General features: G+C 44.4%; 1 long non-coding RNA gene across 1 annotated transcript in view; it reads right to left on the bottom strand.

The window, feature by feature from the left end:
• The window catches only part of LOC142818322 (uncharacterized), an 82,234-nt gene extending 60,803 nt beyond the window's left edge, over positions 1 to 21,431 (bottom strand). The window contains exon 1 of the long non-coding RNA XR_012895786.1: positions 19,214 to 21,431. This is a non-coding gene — a long non-coding RNA (uncharacterized LOC142818322). The remainder of the gene's footprint in view (positions 1 to 19,213) is intronic.
• Between the last annotated feature and the right edge of the window lie 153 nt (positions 21,432 to 21,584).

Raw genomic sequence — 21,584 nt, 5'->3', positions numbered from 1 at the left:
TGCAGCTGGCTTCATTGAGAGCGGGGGGACTGGACCCATTATTGTCAGATGTATCCAGTTAAATTGCCTTTTCTTTGTAATCAATGTTTCAATGCTGACAAAGTGCATATTTTTTACAGTTATAAGTACATCAATGAAAATCATAAAGCACTCATTTCCGATAGCCAGTTTTATTTACTGAAAGTGGTTTGAGCTTGGGAAATATGACACCCCCACATAAAAGCATAACAAATAGATATTTTTTGGTGGTTTGCTTAGTTTTGTTGCACAGCTGCAATCTAGACACTGGTCAAATGATTCTTCATGGGTATTGGTCATGGATATTCGTCATAGATCTTTCCATCTTATTTTAATTTCCTGTTACATTTTTAGTTTGAATTTGAAAATGTGTCTGACCTAAGAATTTCCTCTGGGGTTGTTGCATTTTAATCAGGGGAAATCATGTGTTCATTTTCTGGAAGATAATTATGTGGATCTGAGTTTTTTCAGCCACTTGAATTGCAGTTTCATACCAATCATTCTATACAATATATTGATTTAGAACATCAATGGCAAAGAAAAGACAATGAGAAAAAAATTAGTTACCTTCCATAGACCCCAACTCTAATAGGATCTGCTTGAAGTTGCTCTAGCTGGGAAAATGTTTAGTAAAGCATATGACTGATGAGAAAAACTAAGAACCTAATTCTCTTCTCACTTGCATTGGTTTTATAATGGTGCAAGTCTATTGATTTCATGGAATTACTCTTAATTTACATTGGTGAAAGTTAGAGGTAAGTCTTAGTGGATGACACAATCTGTTTGTTTGCATGTATATTACATGTAGGCAGCAGCTCTGCAACTAATTAACAGTTTTTAGTCAGAGTCTCATTCAGAGGGGGAGAAAATGATTGGGAATAAGCTAACAAGGATTACATCACAACTAACAAACATTTCTCTAGAGCTAGACTACCTCTATGTCTAGTTCAGCAAAACTCACACAACTGTCTGCAACAGCATCAACTGGTGACTCATGATAAAGTCACAAAAACTTTTGCTAAAATAATCTTGAGGCATGCAGCAGTGCTGGAAGTCATCAGATCGGGCTAATCCAAGTGGGCTTTCTAGTTCTGAAGTGTCTGTGGTCATCTGTGATGCATTTCTACTATATGCTGTGTAAATCACCAGTAAAGTCTGCTACTGAACCTTAATCTCTCTGAATGGCTTGTGTCCTAGGTGTATGTAATATGATAAGACGGGACAGACATGCAGTAAGCACATGAGGTTCTGTTCAAATCAAGCAAACAGGGAAAGGTCTGTTGGCTACAGATAATCATGCAATCAACAGAATAGCCCTTGCTGCTAGCCAGAGCAGAATGAGAAATTTCAGGAGGGCAGTCTCAATGGAACTCTCTGCAAGAGCAGGGGCTAAATTACTACTGCATTAAGATAGATAGTTGAATAACCTAAAAAGCAGGAACGCAGAGTTAAGATCCCTCACTCTGATCTGTTGTATACACCACAGTAGCATCCCAGTAACCAATCACACAACCGCTGTGCAGCCATACAAACATATATATGTCCATTTATAGTAAAGCACAGCAGATAATTTGTATGATACTGCATATGAAAAAGGCTATGCGCATTGGTAGAGACGGTCATCACTCGATGACACTATAATACAGGTGTACAAAGTTGCTGTGGGTATCTTAACTCTGACATTTACATGCAGTGACTGACTTAATTTTCAACAAAATGCCATTATTAAATTAGCATACAAAACTAGTTGAAACAGTGAAACGATTAGGGTACAGACAGACCCTGTACAATGGAAGCTTCCGCTTACTACTCATAGCACCATTATTGGACTCAGATGACAGTATTTTAAGTTATTTCATTTATGCCCAATGGTGTCCAGTTCTCATCCATTTGTTCATCCACAGCAACTCAGGTTAGTTGCTCATCTCTTTGTAAGCTAATTAGTTAATGGGTAACAGTTACAATATTAAAAAGGTGCTAATTCACTAGTGCAATTTGTGAAATGTACAAGGGCCATTTACTTCAGTCAGAGCAGAATTGGAGCCCCGGATAACCTGATGCAAACATGATAAAATACAAGAAGGTCTACATGAAGGGTGTCCCCTTACCACAGGTGTGCCTCCTTGTGGCGGGGTTTAAGAATTAGATCTCATCCCATCTGGCACCTCCTTCCATCAGTTTCTGAGGCTGAGGTCCCACTTACCCCTCAGGATGCTCCCGGAGGGCAGTGTCGCTATACATTTCAAGGTAACAAAAGCGTGTGGAACAAGGTAACCATATACCACCTCAAGCGGTCTTTGGTTCCAAATCTAAGGCCACTGCCACTTTTCCATGGCTGGTAGGGGAACCTGAGTTGGCCATTCAAGGTTCCAGCTCAAAAACCTTGAATTAGCAATCTAGATCTACTCAGTTTCAGACCCTGTTGCTGTTTCCCAGCGATCTTTCCTACCCCACCTATTTCCCTGCCTACATCTGGACTTACCCACAGAGCTTCCTCCACTCTCCTTCTCAGCCTATTGTCAAATTCCCTCAAGGTCTCCTGCTTGTCCCTACTCTCTTTCCCTCTAGGGAGTGACTGCAGTCCTCCTCCCTACAGCCCTCTCCTACTCTTACTTCCTAGCTCAGTGGTCCATCTGAGCTTCTCCCCTCCGGAGCTTTATCGGCCACTAGGCCCAATTCCCGATTCCTCTTCAGGAATATATGGTTAATTAGTATATTAACTCACTCTGAGCTTGTCTGGGCTGGACACCCCATCGCAGCATTCAAGTGCTGAATCCTGGATTTCTTACTTGGCCAGAACCTCTTTCGAGTGCAGTGGAAGTGTGATATCCATTAGGATGTTGGCCACTGAAGCTGCATAAGGGTGGAACCTCTTGCCAGGCCCCACTCCTGCCACCTCTGAGCTTCTCTGTGGAGCACAACATCCACATTTGGGCACCTAATTAAGTGGCCTGACTTTTATAAGAAGTGAGCTTCTGGCAGCACTTACAGAAGTCAGCGTGCCCTCGAAAGCCAGACCATTGGAGTCGGAGTCCATTTGAGCACCCATTTTTTAAGTCTTGGCATTGGGGTGCCACATAAAACCCAAATTGTAAAACTCTGCAAGACTGAAGCCCAGCATGCCCACATAAAACCCACAAATAGGCACAGACATAGTTAGTACACCTCCAAAAATATTTCTGTGGTTGACATTTCCTCTGAATTAATTCAAAGTTTGCTCTTGAGACTTTATCCCTGGATCCTGAAAATATTATCAAATATTCTCAAAGTATGGCAGAGTTTTTGTGATATAACTAAGGCCTGATCCTGAGGTGCAGAGCACTTTCAATTCTCATCATGACTAGAGAACTGAGCGCCTTGGCAGGACAGGCCTATGAAAATCATTCATTAAACAGCATGGATTAAATCTGTGTGTGACAGCAACATGTTGCAACAACACACACATAATATAGCAATTCCCCATTACAATTCAATTGGTTCTGCTGCTGAAGTATTTCTACCCTAAACTATGGGAACTATTGTGGATGCCAAGCACCCATTTAGTGCTATTTGTGATAAAGTATTTTACAGGAGGAACAGGAAAACAAAATGAAGACATTACAATCATTGAGAAGGGAAAGGAGGAGGGGTTACTCAGTATCAAAGTTTTCCTGATAGGATTTTTTCCAGGAAGTGTCCGTGGAAAGAATAAACTAATTTAATAAGGGCCATAGATGGGAACCTAGGCTTTAAAATAAATAAATAAATAAATAAAATCTGAGACTCACATCATAATATACAGTACGGCTGTGTCTAGACTGGCATGATTTTGCGCAAAAGCACGCGATTTTGCGCAAAATCTTGCCGCCTGTCTGCACTGGCCGCGAGTATTTGCGCAAGAACACTGACGTTGTAATGTACAAAATCAGTGGTTCTTGCGCAAACACTCTGACGCTCCTGCTCAGGGATAAGCCCTCTTGCGCAAGTATTCCTGCGCAAGAGGGCCAGTGTAGACAGCCACATTAATTTCTTGCGCAAGAAAGCCCGATGGCTAAAATGGCCATCAGAGCTTTCTTGCACAAGAGAGCGTCTACACTGGCACGGATGCTTTTGTGCAAAAGCAAATCTTTTGCGCAAAGGCACGTGCCAGTATAGACGCTCTCTTGCGCAAATACTTTTAACGGAAAAACTTTTCCGTTAAAAGTATTTGCGCAAAATCATACCTGTCTAGACGCAGCCTACAAGTGTTGAAGATAGTACTTCTCTGATGGAATACTTCTCGATGGAAAACAGGAAGGACCAAGTATGTTTTTAATTTCTTACCTATTAGATTCAGTTTCTGCTTATACATACTTACTCGTTTCTTAATAGAAAAGCTTCATAAAAATCTAAAACACATCAGGATAAACTTGATCTCATTTATGACAAAGCAAGTCCAAGTAACTTCTAACTAAATAAAGTTGCCCTGCAGTCAAAATCAGGCCCTTGCAGTATGAGCTTTAGAAGTGAAGATGGGAATGTAGGAGTAGCTGGAAAAGCAAACAGGAGGATGGAAGATAAAATGTTGTAGAGGGAGTCTGCTTTATCTGTAAAAGCTCCCATTAGTTGTTTGCTGTCTTTGACTCCCTTTGTGCATGCTCTAAGTTACTCTTGTTAGCATGACGTGTTTACCACAATGGTGCAAGTTGCACTATTTTGCCATGTAAACCAGCTCACTGGTCCACTTGCAAGTTACACAGTCATTTAGATGGCTGCTGAATTTGGCCTAGCGACTTAAACGGGAGGAGCACCTGTTAACACCAGTTCTGAACTTGGCACACATAGTTTTCAATTAAAGGTTGGCAATGATTGTTGGAGCAGTAGCCAGACTGTAGTTAAGGATGAGTCAGGGTTTTCAATTTCACATGCTCTAATTCTTTGGAGAACAAGGAAACCTGCACTATAGAGTTGATAGTTTTGAAGAAGCTCTAAATGTTTATACATTTGTTTTACAGCATTGACTTTCGTTTTGTGAAATATTTATGCTTAAAAATAGGTCAAAATATGGATTTGGCTCTATGGGATCCTTTTTGGGAATCACTTTGTGACAATTTGGGAAATTTATGTACAGCTTATAGAACTCTGGTAGGTCTTATGAAATTGTTGTATCATTGTATGTGAAATTCACCATGAGCTGTAACAGCAGTACCTTGTCTTTTCCAGACTTGGTGCAAGGGGGTGGGGGAGAATCACTAGATCTTTAATGGTGACCTTTACAAATAGAAGCACCTTGAGACAATGGGACTCTTAAACCTAGGGAAACCAGTTCAACCAAGTTTGTCTCCACTGTCAACATGCAAAAGTCGCCAAAAGTGATACAGTCAAACCATTTTTTCTGCCCCCATTATCGACATTTCATGGCCATATTGTCAATAGGGTGCTAGCAGAAAGCACAAAACTATGTGGGTAAACATCTCACTGTACAGTGTGGTGGGAAGGCAGAGCTGTTCTCTGTGCTTCTTGGGATTCACTTTGTAGCTCTGTGAGTTCCCCATGCTGAGGAATGTCAAAGCCTCACAACAGTGTCGCCTGCCTGCTCCTTGTTTCTAGAGCAGGGCAGAACAGGAGCATTCCAATGATTTGTTCTTTGTTTGTTCCCCAAACAGAGAAGCTCACTCAGCTGTCAGATACTTCCTGGAGCTTTGAAAGAGAAGGGGGTGCATGCTTGCAGGGGAGCAGAGATAACAAAACACTGAACACAGCCACCAGGACAGGCATTGTGGGATACTGGTGGAAGCCAGTTTCTTGACAAAACAAACAGCAGAGTCCACACTTGCTCTTTGTTGACTATAAGGAGGTGGTGACAAAAGTCTCTCAGGGCTGGAAGTTTTGTCACAAAAACTGGGTGTTTTTCCTAACAAAAGTTACATTGTGGTGTAAATATTCTCAGTTTTGTTGCCAAAAGGCAGTTTAGACAAGCCCTTAGAGAGTGGAATATCCTTACACAGGAAAATGAAAATATCAGATGTTAAGCCTGGGTCTTAAAAGCCACAGATCCTGAAAAGAGGGTAGAACTCAGAGCAGACTCACAGATACACTCAGAAAGCTAGTGCAGGAGAGTGCAACTTGCTTTCATAGTGTAGGAGAGAGGTGGGGAATCTAAGGGTATGTCTACACTGCAAAATTAATTCAAAATAACGGCTGTTATTTTGAATTAACTTGAATAGCGTCTATACATGCAAACCTCGATGTCGAAATTAATTCGAAATAGCAGAGCGCTTAATTCGAATTTGGTAAACCTCATTCTAATAGGAGTAACGCCAAATTCAAAATAGCTATTTCGAATTAAGTGCTGTGTAGACACTTAATTTGAAATAGGGGGCCTCCAGCCCTTCCCAGGGAGCCCTGGTGACCACTCTGGGCACAACCAGGAAAACTTACTCTCCTCTCCCCCAGCCCCGGAGCCGTTAAAGGGGTAGACCCTGATCACAGTGCCTGTGCCAGCTCCAAGCCTGCCAGCCCAGAGCCAGCAGTGGTCACCGGGGCCCCTGACCCAGTGGCCCCAAAACATGATCCAGCAAGCCACTGACAGCCAGCCCTCCACTGCTCCCCAGGAGCAGTCTGCCAAATCCTAGGAGCCTGACAGGGGCTGGAGAAGGTGGGCACCTTCCTGGTCCAGGGTGGAGATCATGGACCTTATTCAGGTTTGGGGGGGAAGCCCCCAACATCCATGATCTCTACACTAGACGGAGGAATGCAGCCGTCTATGGCAGGATAGCTGCCAACCTGGCCACCAACGGTCGCATGTGAACCCAGAAGCAGGTTTGCATGAAAATCAAGTTGGTCCAGCGAGACCCCCAACCCTGGGCCCTGAGCTGCCCCTCCACCTTCTTCCCCTGGCTTCCCCCTTCCAGCTCCCTCCTCCCAGGTTTCCTTCTCCCCTCTCCCACCCTCTCTCTTCCCCTCTCCCACCTCCTTTTCCCATTCTCCCCAGAGGCTCATCCCCCCCCCCCAGTTTTGTTCAATAAACCCAGTTTCTATTTTTGAACATACGTGTCTTTTGTTTTACATCAGGAAGGGGGGCTAGGGAGGAGTAAGTGGAAGGACATGAGGGAGGAATGGGGCACGAGCCCCCAGTGGGGAGGACCAGGGTGGCTCTGAGGGCTCCTTAGGGTGAACGCTCTCCCGCAGGGCCTCCTGGATCCTGACAGCCCCCCAATAGGCCCCCCGGATGGCAGCCTGCAGCAAGTGCAGCCCGGCCGATGGCAACGACCCCATGAGACACACTGGCATGCCCGGGGCAGTTCTGGCTCCATGTGGCTGAGTGCTGTGGTGTCCCGAGTGTGGGCACTCAGGGCAGTCCAAGACAGGACTGCTTTGCTGTCCCTCATTGAGGTAGACAACCAAGTGGGGAACCCTGAGAATTGTCTGTCCGGGGTGGGGGTAGGGTCCCTTTAAGCACGGAGTTCAGTTAGCCTCAGGCAGTAGCCCCACACACTAAGTCCTAACCTGATACCCTGCCGGCACTGGTTCTGGCCAGCCTTAACTTTAACAACCTACACCCCACCATCAGTCTCAGCCTGGACCATTCTACAGAAGAGATCCATTTCCTGGACACCACAGTACAAATCAGCAATGGAAAACTAGACACCACTCTCTACAGAAAACCCACTGACTCATACAGTTACCTACATGCTTCCAGCTCCCATCCAGCACACACCATACGATCCATCATCTGTAGCCAAGCCCTTCAATACAACCGCATCTGCTCTAATCCCACTGACAGAGACCAGAAACTCCAGGATCTCTACCAAGCATTTATAAACCTCAACTACCCACCCGGAGAAATAAAAAAGCAAATTGAAAGAGCCAGACGAATACCTAGAAACCAACTACTTCAAGACAGACCCAAGAAAACCAACAATAGAACACCACTTGTCATCACCTACAGCCCCCAACTTAAACCTGTCCAACACATTATCAATAAACTACAGCCTATACTGGAACAGGATACTAAACTCCGAGAGGCTCTGGGAGACAGACCCATAGTTTCCTATAGACAACCACCTAACCTCAAGATGATTCTTATCAACAACCACAGGACATACCACACTAATACCAACCCTGGTACCTTCCCTTGCAACAAACCCCGTTGCCAGCTTTGTCCACATATTCACTCTTGGTTATTGGACCTAACCAAGTGAGTTATAATATCAAGAACACATATTCCTGTGCATCCAGAAATATAATTTATGCTATCATGTGCTGAAAGTGTCCGTCTGCTATGTACATTGGACAAACGTCTCAGACACTTTGCCAAAGGATCAATGCCCACAAAACAGATATTAGACAGGATCACAAAGAAAAAACAGTTTCTTGCCATTTCAACCAGAAAGGACATTGTCTCAACGACTTAATTACCTGCATCCTGCTTCAAAGGCCTTTTAAGACTTCACTTGAAAGAGAATCCTCTGAACTGTCATTCATGCTTAAATTCGACACTTTACACTCAAGTTTGGATAAAGATGCTAATTATCTTACCCATTACAAAGATAGCTTCCCCAATTATCACCTCTAATATCATTAGCTCACAGACATTTACTTCCTCCCCCCCTTCTGTTCTGAAATTTGATTTGTCCTTTTCATATGTGTTCATTTTTTTTAATTGTATCCTTTGGTATATATGGCTGTGACAATTTTCTTCCACTATTTGATCTGAGGAAGTGGGTCTGGCCCATGAAAGCTCATCACCTATTAAACCATCTTGTTAGTCTTTAAAGTGCTACATAGTCCTGTTTTTTCTTTCAGATTTTAAAAAGACACTCCGTACAGATTTACAGTAGTATGGGCCCTTGTATTGAAAATAACAGGCATCTAGGACTAGTTCCCATATACGTTGGAGGAGCTGAGCTCTGTAACCAAATTTGACCTCCTAATTAGTATGCGTACAAGAATGAGCTCCAGTGTGCATTTGGTGTTTATATGTTTTTATGCATTTAGGGAGATAAGTTATTCGTGGTTTAGGATAGAAATCAAACAATAATTATAATCTAACAGAAATCCTTGGATCACCTATTCAAATGGCATTTATTATCTCCCTTAAAATTGTATAGATCAAACATGTCAGGCATCTTTTATAAACTGTTTGGGGACTTAAGGAATATTGTTCGTTTTATTCTGAAATGGAGCAGGGCAGTGGGAAATTTCAGAGGCAGATATCAACTTCACAGTGTCGTTCTGCCAAGATTGGTAGAGAGATGCTGCTGTTAAATTGATATAATGTCTAAAACAACAAGAGACCATTGATTTTATTCAGAATGTATTTTGTTTCTGAATAAATTGAACTAATATTGGGGGCTACAGCATACTGTTATGTCCAACACCATGCTTTTTTTTCTTCTGTGCATACCATCATTATTTCTTTTACAAACCTTCTTATAATAATCCAGTCATGGAACTAACAATATAGTTTAAGTTATAAGTGCATATTCAGCTAAGGGGAGTGACCTTGGCCTGCATCTCATCTGACATACAATCGCTGTTATTTCATCACTTTAGCTGCTACTCAAGGACCTGCAATTTTGCTAACTGAACAAGAACGAAACTTTCCCTTTGTGCAGCCAATAAAACTTCACTAGGACAGCTTCTCAGGCTCCATGTAAACTGCAGGCTTCTTGCACAAGAAGCTTTTTGCAGAAGAGATCTTCCACAAAAACTTTTTGCTCAAGAGCACGTCCACATTGCAAAAGCGCAAGGGAAAAGTGATGCACTTTTGTGCAAGACTGTGTCCAGACTGCACTGATGCTCTCTTATAAGAAAGCTCTGATTGCCATTAACAGAATGGCCACCAGGGCACTGGTGCTTCTTCCAAAGGCTGTTTTTACACACAAAAAACCCTCTTGCACAAAAAAGAGTTATTCCTCATGGAAAGAGGACTATCTATACTGCAAAAACCCCTCTGTTCTGTTGATTCACTGTATATTTTCTTGTGCAAAACTGTGCTTGAGGTGTGAACGCTCCATGGGTTTTTGCACAAACACACTTGTCGTGTAGACATAGCTTCAGACACCATTTTAGTATATTACTTAAGTATTTTAGTAAGAGATCATGATCAATAAATAAAAACAAATTCATGGCCTGGGATCTTTGTTGTATCTCAAAAAAAACCCAAACACACATCCCCATGCCCTGACTAAATCTCTACTTCCGGGGCCTGCTGTGATAGGGGACCCCTGCTTTAGCCACCTGGTACTGCTGCTGCTTGGGCACTCCCTAGGGCCACCTGTGCCAGCTACCCTGGGGCCTCCTAAGCAATGACTGGGGCAGCTAGCCCTTGGGACTGCGCAAGCAGCTAGACCCAGGTCGCTTCAGCAACAGCTGCAATGGCCGGCCATGGGGCACCCAAGCAACTGGTCTGACTAGCAAGGGAACCTAGAGCTATCAGAGGACACTGAAATTTACTCTCACATAGGCAATGGTATTATAGACATGGTGGTCCCAGGATATTATCGACACAGGTAATTGGTGAAGTAATGACTTCAACTGGACCATCTTCTGTTGATGAGAGAGAGGTTTGAGCTTCACAGAGACCTGAAGAAAAACTCTGCATAGCTCAAAAACTTCTCTCCTCCCAACAGAGGTTGGTCCAATCAAAGATAGTGTAAATTGTGGATGAAGACATTGCATTTAAACAACCTTCTGTCTTACTGACATCATTTTGAATCTCTTTAGTATTGCAACATTATCAAAAGGAGGACCATTTATTTGTCCCCAAAGATATGTTCCAGATTGTCCTAGATATCATGTAATTAAGGGTTTGATTTAAAAGCTTAATGATGAAACTACTACTTTTCTTGTTTTGTACTTGGTCCCCTGTACTCTTCATTTACTATTCTTTTTAATAAGCTGATTACAGTAATTCCTCATTTAACATGGCAGATAAATTTCAGAAAATGATCGTGCTATGTGAAAACGTGTTATGCGGGGTCAATTTTCCCATTGAAAATAATGGAAAAGGTGGGGTTGTGTTTCAAGCACACATGTGCTTGCAGCTCCAGCCTGCACTTGTTAGCAGATGGGACCGGGACATAAGGTTGGGGGAGAAAGAGGACTGGGTTATAGCAGGGAGGGGAGGTGTTTGGCTCTAGAGAAGGTAAGGAAAGGACAGGAGAGGGGGCTTGCAGCCGGCGGCTGGGTTTTCCCAACTGGCCGGTCACCGGCAGCTGCGCGGGGCTTCCTCGGCCTCCTTACAAAGCCGCGGAGGTTTGCCGCTCGCTGCGCCATTCCCCGGAGATTCCCTCTGGCCAGATGCCTTGCATCCGGCCAGAGGGGGCCACCGGGGAACAGCGCTGCGAGCGGCAAACCTCTGCCGCTTTGCAGAGAGGCAGGGGAAGCCTCGCGCAGCTGCTGGCCACCGGCCGGCCCTAGGGGAAATCGTGTTATTGCGGGGACGGGATCGTGTTGTTTGAAAAATGTTCCCTAAAAAAAAAAAATCATGCTATCGCGAAAACATGTTAAACGGGCACGTGTTACGTGAGGAATTACTGTATTTTGTAATGATCATATGTAGCCTGTATTTTTCACATCTCTCACCTATTTAAACTTCAGCAAAGTTGCTATGATCTCTTGGAATATTTCAGAGCAGTTGATAAGGACCTCTAGATTATTGCTGTAGTGACCAAAGTTTGCCTTAATCCTCTTTTGAAATGATGTGAACATTTCAGCAAGAAAACATAATGTTTATAATGGAGTCCTATGATGTACATTTGTATTTTTTTCTCCCTCTGAAATTCTGCCGTGAGAACTATGTTCCTCACCTAAACTTTGTTCACCTGTACTGTATTCTACAGCTTCTATAGTTTTTCTGCACAAATCTTGTACTGTCTTGTTTTGTGTATACCTGGAGATTTTCTTCCCACTTCTTGGTCTGTGATATCATTATCATATTCTCAATTTTCTTTGTCTGCCAGGAAATTCTCTCATTGAAAAAAAACAGATACAATGTTTCTAATTAAATGTGTGTGTAATGCCAACATGTCATTATGCATTTTTAGAAATAATCATTCATGTGTCTGTCCTGTATTATAACTATGTTAATTATTGATTATTTAATGCTGTACTAGAATTGTAAAGAAGGGCAAAGGATCGATTGTACCAAGCACAGTGTCATTCTCACTCTCTCTGGCCCAGTGAATATTTGAGTATTTATACACACAATGGAACAGTTCCAACAGAAGTGACTGAGTGAGCACTCCTCCAATGCAGCCCTAGAATGCTCTCCTCAGAGCTGAAAGAACCAAGTTCTAGTCCCTGCTCTGTAGCAGGCAAAGTGGTGAATACATGCTCAGGGTTTAGCTGATCGCCATATTTGGGGTTGGGAAGGAATTTTCCTCCAGGGTAGATTGGCAGAGGCCCTGGAGGTTTTTCACCTTCCTCTGTAGCATGGGGTACAGATCACAGCTGGAGGATTCTCTGCATCTTGTGGTCTTCAAAGTATTTGAAGGCTTCAATATCTGAGATATAGGAGAGAGGATTATTCTAAGAGGGGTGGGTGAGATTCTGTGGCCTGCACTGTGCAGGGGGTCAGACTAGATGATCATAATGGTCCCTTCTGACCTTAAAGTCTATGAGTCTATGGGTACGTCTAGACTACATGCCTCTGTCGCCAGAGGCATGTAGATTAGACTACCAGACATAGAAAAATGAAGCGGCGATTAAAATAATCGCCGCTTCATTTAAATTTACATGGCTGCCGCGCTGAGCCAACAAACAGCTGATCAGCTATTTGTCGGCTCACCGCGGTAGTCTGGACGCGCGGGTGGCGACATCAAAGGTATTTGTCAACCACCCAGGTAAACCTCATCCCAGGAGGTTTACCTGGGTGGTCGACAAATACCTTTGATGTCGACACCTGCGCGTCCAGACTATCGCGCTGAGCCGACAAACAACTTATCAGCTGTTTGTCCGCTCAGCGCGGCAGCCATGTAAATTTAAATGAAGCGGCCATTATTTAAATCGCCGCTTCATTTTCCTATGTCTGGTAGCCTAATCTACATGCCTCTGGCGACAGAGGCATGTAGTCTAGACGTACCCTATGAGTCTATGAGATCTCCCGCATTCTACCCAAGTGCTCTAAGGGTTGTAAGGGATGGACACACTTAAGTACCTAACTCCAGAAGAGGGTCACTGCTGAGTGGAGAGAGATGTTATCCTTCAGCCAGGACTTAAGTGCCTCCTTCTCTTTGAGGAGCAGGGCTTAGGCCACACCCCACTTTTCAGCATTTCCTATGGGCTTGATAAGATAGCTCCCCTGCATCAATGTACTGGCTTCTGTAAGTACCTACAAAAGGATTTAACTCTCCCCATCCATTGTACACAGGGCACCTGGGCTTCTAACACAAGATTGTGAATTCTAGTAGGTGGCAGTTTGCTCAGTGCCCCTTGGGGAATTCCACCCTATATCACTTGCCTAAGGTCACAGAGGACATGAGCGATGGAGCAGGAAATTAAACTCACATCTTGCAAGACTCAGGCAAGCAAGCATCCTAACCACTACAGCATCCTTCCTCTCATTTATGATGAGTGCTTTTGAAAATCTGGCCAGATTTTCAAAAGCTTCTGGGGGTAGCTGAGTTAGTCTGTACAGGGAAACTGAAAAAACAACAAGTGGTCTGGTAGCACTTTATAGACTCACAAAACATGTAGATGGTATCATGAGCTTTCGTGGGCTAATTTCATAGAAAGCTTTTGTAGAAAGCTCATGATACCATCTACATGTTTTGTGAGTCTATAAAGTGCTACCACACTTTTATTTGTTGTTTTTTCAGATTTTCAAAAGCACTCCTTGCAAGAAGAGCTGCTGTATACAGAGCACTTTTGAAGATCTGGTCTTAAAAGTATTCACAGAAAACCGTGTCCTAGAAGAGCATTTCAATAAAGCATACATTTTTCCAGCTAATCATTAAGGGAAACCCTTATTTAAAAAAAAAAAAAGATTTCCTTTCTTAGTAATATGAGGGTCAAACCCTTCAGAATTATTTATTCTGACATCTGTTTATGGCGAGAGACTTGCCTGACTGATTTGCATGAAATTGTTGTTTCCCAGAACATAGGTATATCAAACAGAAACAACACCCACTTAAAATGCAAGTATATATAATTTGCACGTCCTTTTCAGCCAAAAATGCAAACTTTGCCACTAACACCTGTTCCTTATTATTTTTGTTGATCAGCACAGAACTCTGACAAGCTAAGAAAAAAAACAACCTAGAAAACAAGAGTGCTGTACTTGTAACCTAAGTTTTCACAATAAGCAGAGAGCTTTGGTATATGAAATTCAATTTAAAAATCAATGTAAAACCTGTACAGCCAAATTCAATGGCATAAACAAGAAAATACAGAGTGAAAGCTGAAATCTGGAGCCTACTGTGACCCTAGACCCCGCACTTCCTCCACAGAAAAGTGCGGCCCTTGACCAGTTCCCAAAATCTTGGAGTGGCCCACAACCAAAAATTATTGCCCGCCCCTGCGTCAGGAGGTTGTCTGTAGGTGAAGATTGGCCTGTGTGTGAGAGACAGAGAGGGATAATTTTCCCGGATAGGTTGCAGATTGTTAATGATGTGCTGGAGGGATTTAAGTTGGGGGCTGTGGGTGATGACCAGTGGTGTTCTGTTATTTTGTTTGTTGGGCCTTTCTTGAAGAAGCTGATGCTTAGGTACTCATCTGGCTCTCTCAATCTGTTTTTCACTTCCTCGGGTGGGTATTTAAGTTTTAAGAATGCCTGATAGAGATCCTGTAGGTACTTGTCTCTGTCTGTGGGATTGGAGCAAATCCCCTTGTATCTTAGGGCCTGGCTGTAAACAACTGATTGGGAAAAGTGTCTTGGATGGAAGCTAGGGGCATGTAGTTAAGTGTAATGGTCAGGTTTCCCATATAAGGTGGCAGAAATGTGGCCATTGTTTAATTGTATTGTATTGTCAGGGAAGTGGATCTCTTGTGTGGACTGATCCAAGCTAAGGTTGAGAGCCCTGCAAATTTGCAGATATCTGCTTTATATCCACAGGTATTCCCTTTCATGGATTTCAATGTGGATATCTACGGCTCATTTTTGCAGATACAGATGTGGATACAAATTTTGTTTCCGAGCAGGGCTATAGTGGTCTGTCTCTCTTTTAGATTTTAAACCAATTGCTCGTGGGATGGATTTATAGCTTCATGGAGGACAGAGAATATTACAGGCTTCTAGTGGATGAAATTATTTGAGCTAGAGCTATCATGTGACACAGGAATCACCGGATATGAAATTTCCAGCATCAGAAGAAAGTGCCTAGTCTCCACATGAAAAGAGATTTTTCCAAAGGCTTTAGTCTAGTGAAATAAAGTATGTGAAAGACTCCATAAAAGAGGCATAAACTGTCTTTTCTGACTTCAGTTCAGTGTTAACTATTATTCCAACCAACAGCACAGCAGCATATTTCAATACACGTGGAATTTCTGTTCTTGTATATACCTCTCATGCACTGAAACTCATCAAGAAGTTTCTGAAAACCCTAGAACTGAAACTCATGGGTTTCAGATAGGTATATTTAACCAGAGATAGTATTGTTTTGCATTTATAGTACTGAACTTGGAATCAGGTTTCCTTAGTTCTGTTTCCATCAACCTCTGGCAGAGGCTCACACTCACCTTGGACAAGTCCCTGGCAGCCAAAATGTAAAGTGTCCACAGATGATGTCCCATTTTTAGAGTGCCCAACCTAAGATGCATTGTACCAAAATTTTTCAAAAGGTGCTGATTCATTCTGCCCATGCACACTCAGATAAAAGCAGGTATGGGACCCTGCCTTGACTAGTGACCTCAGACAACCTTAATTGTAAACCATTGCACCTTCCAGGAAATGATACAACTCTCTTTGACTTCGTTTGTATGTGTGGAGTGCTTAGTGTCTCTGAAAGTTAGGCCCAAAGTGTCTTAGGATAGCTACCCAAACACTAATTTTATATACACTCACACACACACCTCTGCCATCTGTGCAGTCCATCCTCTACTGAAATAATTATTTCACCCTGCCCTTTCCTACAACAAGCAGCGTTAGCTTGGTATCACTGACAAATGTCTTCTCTTAACCTGAATGCTTTTCAGCATCTGTTCCTTAGCTCCTAGCTCCGTGGTCACCAACCAGTAGATCGCGAGCTACCAGTAGATCTCAGGGGCTCTAAGAGTAGCTCTTGAGCCCTCTCTGAACTGCGCACCTGCGCAGTACATTTACATTAGATTTTCTCATGTAATGTAGGCGGGGCTTCAAGGAAGGGGCGGGGCAGTAGATCTTCGCCTGTTCTGAGACTTAAAAAGTGATCTTGGGTGTAAAAAGGTTGGAGACCACTGTCCTAGCTGAACAGTTCTCCCCTGTAATAGGATGCTAAACCGTAGTATACTGTCCAGCCACTAGGTGGCAATATGTGTAAAAATATTCTATTTAAACAAACCTCAACCATACTTGCTAGACTGCATTAAAGGCTCTTATGCTAAACATATCTGATGTTTACAAGCAAACTCAATAGCTGTATCTGGTATAGAAGTACATGACAACCCGCCCCCCACCCCAACCCTGTTAATTTTATACAACCAGCCAGGACTGTCCTTAGGCACACACATCTGGGCAGGGCACCACTCAATTTGGGGACCCCAAATTGAGTGGTGCCCTATGCTGCATATGCCTAGGGACAGGATGTCAAGCAGCTGCAGGCAGCAATGGCTCATCCCTTTCCCCTTCCACTTCCTCCCTGCGGGATCAGCACTGAGGTTCCAGTAGCCTCCAGCCTCACCCTCCAGCCACCCCCACCTGGGCTCTGCTGCCAGGCCCCCCTCACCAGGTGGCATCAAGAGGTACAAGCATGAGCTGGAAGACTCCAAAGGAACTGGGGGATGGCAGTGTAGCCAGCAGCTGGAGAGAAGCGGTGGCTTCCCTTTCAAAGTGCTTCTTCTCCCCCTGGACTGGAGGGAGACGTTGCCTTTGCCACAAATGGTATCTGGTCTGGGCAGTTGGCCCCACTGTCCCCCTCCCCCAGTTCCTCCACATGCCTGTGCTGGGCTGCATAGGGCTCCAGCAGCGATAGGGAGAGCCCTGTGGCCAGCTTGCCTGACTCCCAGTCTTCTCCCAATCCACTATACCTCAAACCCTTCCATCTAGCATTGCCTGCAACGCCTATGGTAGCAGACCAAAGCCTGCTCCTGTGACTCATCTAGTGCTGGGCTCACACACCTGCAGATGGGATAGCCCTGTTTTATTTAATTCTGCCCCTGCACACTCAGATAAAAGCAGATATGAGACCCTGCCTTTACAATTAAGTTGGTCTGAGGTTAACAGTTATACCATTTCCTGGAAGGCTCAGTGGTTAACAATTACATTGCTCCTGTCGTATTAATCTGGTCTTGTGTAGCTAGTGGTATATTTGGAAAGAGGCTACATGCTGTGCGGTAATTATGTAGGTCTTTCTTACAAATCCATTTATTCCACCTCAGAATCTAAGTCACCTTTGTGTAACTTGTGACATTACAGAGCACTGTTACCTACCGGAACTAACAGCTTGGATGGGATGGGAGTGGGAGGGGGAAGGCTGGAACATAACCTCCAATATGCACAGAAGAGCTTAAAATTATGCCTTTAGTTTGTGGAATGAACTAACCATAATGCTTTCACTCCACCTGTTGTTCAGTTGTATTTTTGCAAGGTGATACGTGGTTACAAGAGCCAGACCCAAATACCGAACCACAATATCAACTCTGGTAACAGCGGTCACAGTATTTTTAGAGATTATGTGCTGCCTCTGCCACCTACCTTCCCCACTCCTACCCCAGCACAGATGCTGGAACCTGCCAAGAGCACGCAGTGGGGCAGAGAAAACCACAGATTAGAACAGCAGTGGATTCTGAACCTTAACTGCTGTGCTGCGTAAGGGGCACCGTAAAAGCTGTTGGAGCTGACAAACATCTGTTAGGCAAACCTGCTTTTTTTGTTTACCTGCTTTCCATTGATATTTTGGGTGTGTAACACCAAGACTGTTCAATACAGTTACCCAGCTGTGGCAGAGGATGGAGGTTATTATCCTTTTCTTTTATTAAAACACAAGCACATCTGTTTTAGCACTATTAGGCGTGAGAATCTCAGCATTGTCTATTTAGCTTGTAAACTTCTCCAGGCAGGGTTTGGATGCTACTGTGTATCTGCACTACACCTAGCACAGTGGGGCTGGTCCTTAGGCACTACCATAATAAACCTGAATAAGTCACATGCCCGCTGTTCTTCTTGCTCCTGTGACTGGCTGGGTGATTACTGTGTTACATACAGGTGAGTGAAATTGCACTGCTGGGGAAGTAGCATGAGCCCTAGTGAGTGCAAACCTTTAGGCTTAAATTGTTTTGTGGGGTATCTGGCTCTCCAAGCAGCAGTTTGATTGCTCCCAGGGCCAGAAAGGGAGAGAAGTACATGGCTCAAGCTCAGCTGAAGCAATGAGCAGGGTAACACTGGGGAAAGTGAATGAGCATAGTGAGTGAGTAGCATCTTTGTTAGCACCATGCACATGGCCTTGGATCTATTGCTGCTCTTTTTATTCTGACAGCAACTGCATCACCCAGGGTTTGTTTCCATCTGGGACTGGCCAGGAGGCTACCACCATCCCTCTCCGATGCAGATATGCTAGGAGGCATAGAGGTTGCCAGCATGACCTATGCTGCAACAATGAACAAACAAACATACATTCCAGCACTCAGTCTCTGAGCTGGGACAACTGACTCAGGCTTGCAGGGCGAAGGGGCTACAAACAGCTCCCTAGACACCCCACTCGGGCACCCCATTACCAAGCTGGAGCTCCAGCCTGAGTGGCAATGTCTAGGCTACTGTTCATAGCCCCACAAGCCAACTGACCAGGGTTTGGTCTCAGTATTGCAATTACAGTTGAGGCATAACCTCAGCCACCTGCAGGCAGTGTTAACATAGTGCACTATAGTGTGAAATAGTGCAAGATAGTGGCCACTTTCTAAGCACCCCCCTTGGGCCAGCAGCCTCTCCACAGTGCCTCTGTTCCCCTTTCTTCAGCCCTCTAAAAGCCTCACCATTCAAAGGTGATTCAGAAAGCAGGCATGAGACAGGATCCCAGTTATTTAATCCTCTGACACACAGGGACCCTCTAGGCCACAAACAGTGTTTCTCTCCTGATTTAACACAAAGCCACCAACTTACACAGGCTTCATCCCAGCTGGCTCTCCTAGGGCCTCTCTCCAGGAAGCTTGTTCCCTCTGCTGACTCAGAGCCTTGCAGAAGCTACAGACTCAGCTACAGTTTGCTATTTTTTCCCTTGTCATAGCACCTGCCTGAAAGTGTGTGTGGGGGGGGGGGGGAGGTTGGTTTTTTTTTAACCTTGGAAGCATCCAGCTGTGGCTCATCCTGTAATCCCAGCAGGCCTAGCCCCAGGCTTTTTAGTGTATGGCAGTAGCCACCCTGTTACAGGTACCCCACCCCAAGGCAACAGCCAGAGAATCTTGTATGCCATTACGCTGCATTCTCTCTACAGTTCTCCAGCAGCAGGGAATGTTTCTAGCTAGTGAATGGGAGGTATAATGGCTGTATCTTACAGCCCCAGCATGGGTCATGGCCAGGGAAAGGCTGCTGCTGCTGCTATTCTTGGCTTCTGGAATAGCCCTTTGGGGCTTTGGCCACCAGTGAGGAACAGGGGAGCATGCAGGGATCAATGGACCCTGCTCAAGGCTCCATCTTTCACATCAGACTCCAGCTACGTGTGAGATCAATTTGTAGCCCCGCTACCCAGCCCTGTGTGGCTGCGAGAAGCAACAAGGCCACTCTTGCTGTCCTGTCTCTCCCACCCCCAAGCTTCCTGACTGTCATGATTTGGGCAGCAGCCTGTGTTCTATTGCCTCAGCTTTCTGCCTGCTTCAAGGGGGTAGTTTCCATTACCCTTGCCTTTCCAGAGCCTCCATGTGAATATACCCCCCACACAAGTGCCTCTCCCTGCTGTTGCTCAGAACGTCACAAGCAGCAGCTAAACTGTCCTGAAGAGACAAGGTGAAGTGGCCAGTTAAGGCCTCTCCAATCAAACAGCCTCTCCCCAACCTCATCATCAGAAGACAGTGCCCCGCAGGCCAGGACACACCAACTTAAAGCAGCACCAGGCCCTGCTAGACCAACTGAAGCATAAACTGCAGACATACGTCCACTGCTACAACAATCAATACCCTCCCTCCCCCAATACAGCCGGCTTTTAAGATCCATGGATCCTACACATGCCTGGGACCTTACATTCATAACTGCTTGATGCTGAAAATCATGGCCTGAAGAGAGGTGCTGGATTTATGGTGTATTAAAACAATCTATACCCCACCAAGTCATCTCCCTCAGAATTTTTTCCCTTCTTTCTCCCCTATGACTGGAGAGGTGTTTACTGGCCACTTCATTTTGAACAGTCCCTTGAAATATGTTGACTGCTTATGCTAAACAATCTGTTCCACCTTATATTTAACTGACATACTCTGGCTGCGTCTACATTGGCATGATCTTGCGCAAATACTCTTTAACACAAGAGTTCTTGCGTTAAAGTATTTGTGCTAGAGAGCGTCTACACTGGCATGTGCCTTTGCGCAAGAGATGTGCTTTTGCGCAAGAGCATCCGTGCCAGTGTAGATGCTCTCTTGCGCAAGAAAGCTTCGATGGCCATTTTAGCCATTGGGCTTTCTTGCGCAAGAAATTCATGTTGCCTGGCTACACTGGTCTCTTGCGCAAGAACAGTTGTGGAAGAGGGCTTATTCCTGAGCGGGAGCATCATAGTTCTTGCGGAAGAAGCACTGATTTCACACATTAGAACGTCAGTGTTCTTGCACAAGAACTCCCCACCAGTGTAGACAGGCAGCATGTTTTTGCACAAAAGCGGCCTCTTTGGCGCAAGATCCCACCAATCTAGACACAGCCACAGGGTATGTTTCCCAAACCCAAAAAGCTCTGTGTAAGCTGGGAAGCTTGACTCTCTCCCCAACAGAAGTTGGTCCAATAAGATGTATAACCTCAGCCACCTGGTCACTAATTCCCTGGCCCCAACAACACTGGATGTCCTGATGTTCTTCAGTTACATTGCTGCCAGAGGAAACGGCGTGTGGATGGATATGGGGAAGAAACCAGCAATGAAGACTGTCACCTCTCGGTTTTCATTTTGCTGCATCGGTTGCAGTAGCTTTGAGCAGCAGCTCCACTGCAGCATTTCATACTGCAGATTGAGGAAGGCAGCACTAGATTGAATTGTACTCTGTTTGCATTTGGAAGTGACCTTTACAGCCAGGAAGGCTAGAAGCTTTCATTTAAAAAAAGAGAAAAAAAGAGGTTCTGTAGAACGTGATAGCCTTAGCCAAGGAGTTTCCCCAAGGCTATGTCTACACTATCAGGTTATTTCAAACTAACTATATCAAAATAGCACATCCACACTACAGGGAAGCTTTGAAATTAATCTGAGGTAGGCTCTCTTACTATGGATGCACTACCTCGATTTAAAGCCCCAGGAAGCACTGGGGAGTAATTACTTTGAATGACTCTGGGAAGTAGTTATTTC

The sequence above is a fragment of the Pelodiscus sinensis genome, chromosome 1 (assembly GCF_049634645.1).
Source record: "Pelodiscus sinensis isolate JC-2024 chromosome 1, ASM4963464v1, whole genome shotgun sequence".
Taxonomy (NCBI): domain Eukaryota; kingdom Metazoa; phylum Chordata; order Testudines; family Trionychidae; genus Pelodiscus; species Pelodiscus sinensis.
The sequence above is the reverse complement of the archived record's forward strand: the minus strand, read 5'-3'. Positions and strand labels throughout refer to the sequence as shown.